Here is a 6,277-nt window from a genome sequence, read left to right as displayed (position 1 = left end):
ATATAGGTAAGACTGGGCAGAGAATTTCTGTAACACACTTGACAGTAATTTCAGGTAGAGCTTCATGATATTTAAAAGGGAATGCAGAAGTCAGAGAAAGTGTTACTTGAAAGTATAGCAGAGTACTCAATAATTTTTCCTCTACACATAATAGATTTGCTTTTTTCTAAAAACTGCAAAAGAAAGTACCATAGCTATATGTGACATCTCCTGGTTTATAGTCACAGGAAACTTTTGAAGATCTCAGCTCCATGGTCCCCTTTTCAATACAATCTTTCACTTCTTCTGTAGCCACCTTGTCATTCACAGTGAACTTTTTCTAACCGGCAAACATACTAGCCAGCAGTTCTAACTCAGACAATCTCAGTCATTCTATAATAATTCACAAGTTCATTCATTCCTTTCCTTCCTTCCTTCCGTCCTTCCTCCCTCCCTTCCTTCCTTCCTTCCTTCCTTCCTTCCTTCCTTCCTTCCTTCCTTCCTTCCCTCCCTTACTCCCTCCTTCCTTCCTTCCTCTCTCTTTTTTTTTAAGACAGTTTCACTCTTTTGCCCAGGCTGGAGTGAAGTGAGGTGATCTCAGCTCACTACAACCACCCCCACCCCCAGCACAGGTTGAAGTGATTCTTCTGCCTCAGCCTCCTGTGTAGCTGGGATTACAGGAGCAAGCCACCACGCCCAGCTAATTTTTGTATTTTTAGTAGAGACAGGGTTTCGCAATGTTGGCCAGGCTGGTCTCGAACTCCTGGTCTCAGGTGATCCACTTGCCTCGGCCTCCCAAAGTGCTACGATTACAGGTGTGAGCCACTATGCCCAGCTATAATTCACAAGTTTCTAGAGAGGCAAGGGCAAGAGAATTTATACCCACAAACTTGGGAGAACCCAATGGGATAGAAATACGGCTACTTCCAGCCACATGGCTACTTCCAGCCTGGGAAACACAGCATGGTGGCAGGCGTGGTGGCACATGCCTGTGGTCCCAGCTACTCAGAGAGGCTGAGGCAGGAGGATCATTTGAGCCCGGGAGGTCATGGCTGCAGTGAACCGTGATCATACCACTGCACTCCCACCTGGGTGACAGAGTGAGACCCTGTTTCAGAAAAAAAAAAATAAAGAAATGTGGCTGCTAGAGAAAATGTATCTGATTACCAAAATTAATCACAGATAGGATTTCCCCTTTATTCTACTTTCAGATATACTTTACCAAGATAAGAAATATAGTGAAATCCAGTGACAATCATAAAAAATGCTGATAAAACTCAGCATTAATTAATCTTTATTAAACTTGGTGGTACTTTACCTTCAACTGTTATTAAGATGTATTTTTTTTTGGGGGGGACAAATACTTTTTAATGGCTTTTTTTTAACGGCTTTAAAGTTTTTCTTTTTCTTTCTTTCTTTTTTTTTTTTTTTTTTTTTAATATACTGGAGAATCACGCAATGCACAATCAGGGGCCACAAGTCTGCACTCTCCTTTGCTACTGGTCCTGTAATGGCAGAACCTTTCATTTCGCCTTTATTACTCACTAAGACCCCTGCATTATCTTTGAAATAAACACTTTCCATCTTTTCTCCGGTATGACTTTCATTGTCGAATGACCGCTGCTGGATGTACCATTTTTCTGAGCTCTGGTTTGCCTTTCTTGACTGTGGCCATCACCATGTCACCGACACCAGCAGCGGAAAGTCTGTTCAGCCATCCCTTGATCGCCTTCACAGAGATGATATACAGGTTTTTGGCTCCTGTGTTATCAGCACAGTTGATCACAGCTCCTACTGGAAGACCCAAGGAAATCTGGAATTTCACACCAGAGGACCTACCACGTCCTCGCTTTGACATCTTGAACACTGGAAAGAAGGAAAAAAGTATTTCCAAATTGTTTAAAGCAAACTTCGTATTTAAATAGCAGCAACACTACATAGGTAGTATATGCCAGGAGAGCATTTGTTTGTCAACTGGGATCCCTAGAGAGTCAATTGAGAAAACAAGATATAATAGTTTACTAACATTACAAAATAAATGTACAATAAGAATAATTTCAGTATATATCGGCTATAACTCACCACAATTTAACACGACATTTGGGTGGGGACAAATATCCAAACTATATTAGAGGGATTTAAAAGAAAAGAAGATCGGCCGGGCGTGGTGGCTCAAGTCTGTAATCCCAGCACTTTGGGAGGCTGAGACGGGCGGATCACGAGGTCAGGAGATCAAGACCATCCTGGCGAACACAGTGAAACCCCGTCTCTACTAAAAAATACAAAAAACTAGCCGGGCGAAGTGGCGGGTGCCTGTAGTCCCAGCTACTCGGGAGGCTGAGGCAGGAGAATGGCGTTAAAGCCGGGAGGCGGAGCTTGCAGTGAGCTGAGATCTGGCCACTGCACTCCAGCCTGGGCGACAGAGCGAGACTCCGTCTCAAAAAAAAAAAAAAAAAAAAAAAGAAAAAAAAAAGAAAATAACCATAATAGTACTAGAGGAATATATAGGTGGATTTCCAGTTCAAAATAGCATCTGCTAGCAGCCTCTCCCAAATTCACACACACGCACAAACACACACACACACACACAAATTGATGAAAACATTGAAGAAGACAGAAACAGCATGACTAAAACTAAAACTGATGAAAAACAGATTTTCAGAATCTAGAAGGAAACTGTAATACTGAGTCTGGACTCAGGAAGTCAAGAAGGCAGGAAGGAGATACAGGTACATGTATATATATTTCCCTACCACATAAAACTGTGTCCTTTCTTGCTGGTCTAACCCCTACTCCCATCTGCCCTACAAAGCCCTTCCTTCCCACATATTCTTTGGAATTGTAGCTCTGTGATTAGCCAGTATTCACCCTCAACACTTGTTCACAGGTTGGCTAATGACAGTGCTTCCACAGCAGCATCTCATGAGTGCTGTTTATCATTTAAAATCCCACCTACCTCAGGGGTCTGCAGATAAGAATAGGATCCTCTTTGCTTCTACTTTCCTTAAAACAATAAATCATTCTTTTCAGGCTGCTGTCAACAGAATACACCTTCTGACATCTGTCCTCTTACCAGCCTCCTGGTCATACCCTTGTAGTCTCTAAACACTTAACACTTGGCTCTCCACCCTCATTCCAAACATCATCCTGGACAGTCTTTTTAAAGTCCTGATTAGGTTCATGTGGCATATCTGTCCACTGCTTGGCCTCTCAGTTATAAAAATCTTCATCTCTCATATCCTTTTCCTCTATTCAACTTCATCTGCCACTCCACAGTCACATCCTGATATTACTACTTACATTTTCCCAATTTCACCCCACTCATGGGTCACGATCCCCTCTTGCCAGATTCCTCATTTAACTGTTTCCACCTAGACATTCTTCAAGGAAATCTTGACCTTGCATTGGCCCTTATATTTTCTCCTTAACACTAAGGACTCTTTTCTCTTTACTCCCTTCATTGTTCACTTTAGATTTCATGATCTTTTGTATCAGTCACTCTCTTGCCAATACCACAAAGTCTCTTGTACATCTGCTCCTTCAGCCTATTCATCTGGAGAAACCAAACACTACACAAAGCCAATTATTTGTTTTCAGCTTTTTTTTTTTTTTTCCAGAGAAAAGTTTAACACTGCCTGGAAAACTAACAATGTAGTCAACAGAAGCTTTAGACCACTAAGAATTAATGATCCCATGCCTTAGTTGTGTCTTCATTACAGCCCAACAAATGTACCACACTTCTGTAATTTTCTAGGACTCCCAGTAATTATTTGAACACTTCTTCAAAACTCTGACCATTCTACCTTCCTCCTTGACTTAAACAGATGAGTTTTCCTCCAATTTCACAGGACAAGATAATCAGATTATAATCCTTATCTTTCCAACAGCAAACATATAAATTGGACTGATGATTATTATACACCGTTTAACTTAAATGGTTGTTAAAATAGTAAAATTCTCTGATACCCTCTGAAATGTTTTCATTGCCCTTGCCATTTCCCTAGGACTTCCCTGACCTTCCCCTGATTCCTGGCTAAAGTGTTAATTGTTGATTTATCAGTCTTCCAAAACCCCATTCCAGCCCTAGACATGTGGCTAGTCCAATGGATGGTGATCAGGTCATGTTGGTTGTTAACTACGTTGAATATCATCCCTTCCCACGAACTTTCCTTGCATCTTCAACTATAGTCCTCCATAATTCTGCTAAAAAAAAGAAGTATTAAAAGACGGGGGCGCCGGGGGGAATGAATGCACAAGGCTAGTCATTGCTGCACCATTTCTTTTCTTTTTCTTTCTTTCTTTTTTTTTTTTTTGACAAGGAGTCTCGCTCTGTCACCCGGGCTTCAGTTCAGTGGTGTGATCTCAGCTCACTGCAACCTCCGCCTTCCGGGTTCAAGCGATTCTCCTGCCTCAGCCTCCTGAGTAGCTGGGATTACAGGTGCCTGCCACCACACCTGGCTAATTTTTTGTATTTTTAGTAGAGGCAGGGTTTCACCATGTTGGCCAGGCTGGTCTCGAACTCCTGACCTCAGGTGATCCACCCATCTTGGCCTCCCAAAATGGTGCGATTACAGGCGTGAGCCACCACACCCGGCCTAATTTTTTTATTTTTTAAATTTTAATTAATTATTTATTTTTATTATTATTATTATTTGAGATGGAGTCTAGTTCTGTCGCGCAGGCTGGAGTGCAGCGGCACGATCTCGGCTCACGGCTCCGCCTCCCGGATTCACACCATTCTCCTGCCTCAGCCTCCGGAGTAGCTGGGATTACAGGCGTGAGCCACCACGCCCGGCCCTAATTTTTTTTTTTTTCTTTTTAAAGAAAACCCTACATATACACACATGCAAAAATAGGATACTAGAAAATAAAATGTAAAACCAAAATTTAATATTGTCTTTTTGGACATGGGATTGTGGGTGACTTTAAAATCCAGCTATTTCTACTCTTCCTATAATGATATATATTATGTGTAATCATATATGTAATACATATGTTTAATACGTTATATATAACATATAAATAATATATATAATTTGTTGGCGGGAGAAACGAGGGAGAGCAGGTTTTCAAAATCCGAAAAGCCAAATGCCCCCCAGTGGGGAAAAAAGCCTCGATTTCCGTAATTCTCTGGTTAAAATGGAGGAACACCTTGGACTTCGAAGGCACTACCTGGGTCCCAGGGTGCACCATTCCTCTAATCCCCCAGTTGCAGCAACATCTGGGAAGTCCCGAGAATGGGAATCGATGCGTCTTTTTCCGAAGATAGGAAGCGTCAACAACAAAAAATAAACAAAAAGTCCAACTCGGCCCCAAAGCAGCATCTGGCTGGCCTGCGAGATGCCCACTCAGCAGGCGAGTCCGCAGCTTAGGACTCAAGCCCGTGTTCGGAAGCTATAGCCGAGATCCGAAAGGCAGCGCTCGCAGCTGCAGTGACCCGCCCCGCCCATAAGTCCTGGTGCTCATAGCATCCCGGAAACCCACGCCTAGTGCTTCCGGGCCACGTCGGCCCAGGAAGGCGCACGCGCGAAATATGGCGAGCTTCCCTCCGCGCTCTTAGGCTGCCTGTGGGGCCTGCGAGTGCTCGGGAGCTGCCGGGGTCACAAGAGAAAGCCTAGCTGTCGATGACAGCCCCAGAGCGCCTGGGAGCCTTGCGATACCCGGGTGTCTGTAGGCAGCCAGCAGACACTTCCACGCTGATCTGGAATCTTCCCTCGCCCGGCTCTGCCCCTCACAGGGATGGCAAAGGACTTTACGACCTACATCCCTTCCCCGATCTGATGGCTTCAGATGGGCAGATTGTGTTTAAGTGGAATGCTTGTGGTGCCCCTTTGCTGAGTTTTTATGGACTCAGTTTTCTCAAGTAGTTCTAATAATCGCTGGGGGTAGGGGGGTGGGGCGGGAACGTAATTTCTGCATCTGCCCTTAAATACCTTTAAACCTTGGCTGCATTGTCGCTTTTATGGAATTTCACCAATGGTCTGTTATTTTTTAGTTTCCCTGATACACATCTTTCTTAATAACAAAATAAATAGCACTTTGGGAGGCCAACGCGGACGGATTACCTGAGGTCCGGAGTTCAAGACCAGCCTGGCTAACATGGTGAAACCCCCATCTCTACTAAAAATACAAAAAATTAGCCGGGTGCGGTGGCGCGCGCCTGTAATCCCATCTACTCGGGAGGCTGAGGCAGAATTGCTTGAACCTGGGAGGCAGAGGTTGCCGTGAGCCGAGATCACGCCACTGCACTCACACTCCAGCCTGGGCTACAGAGCGAGACTTCCTCTTCAAACAAACA

At 43.9% G+C, this 6,277-nt stretch overlaps 1 pseudogene; it reads right to left on the bottom strand.

The window, feature by feature from the left end:
* Positions 1-1,151: 1,151 nt before the first annotated feature.
* LOC102139085 (large ribosomal subunit protein uL14 pseudogene) lies at positions 1,152-5,183 on the bottom strand (annotated as a pseudogene).
* Positions 5,184-6,277: the final 1,094 nt, after the last annotated feature.

This window comes from Macaca fascicularis, chromosome 3 (genome assembly GCF_037993035.2).
Source record: "Macaca fascicularis isolate 582-1 chromosome 3, T2T-MFA8v1.1".
In the NCBI taxonomy this organism is placed as follows: domain Eukaryota; kingdom Metazoa; phylum Chordata; class Mammalia; order Primates; family Cercopithecidae; genus Macaca; species Macaca fascicularis.
The sequence above is the reverse complement of the archived record's forward strand: the minus strand, read 5'-3'. Positions and strand labels throughout refer to the sequence as shown.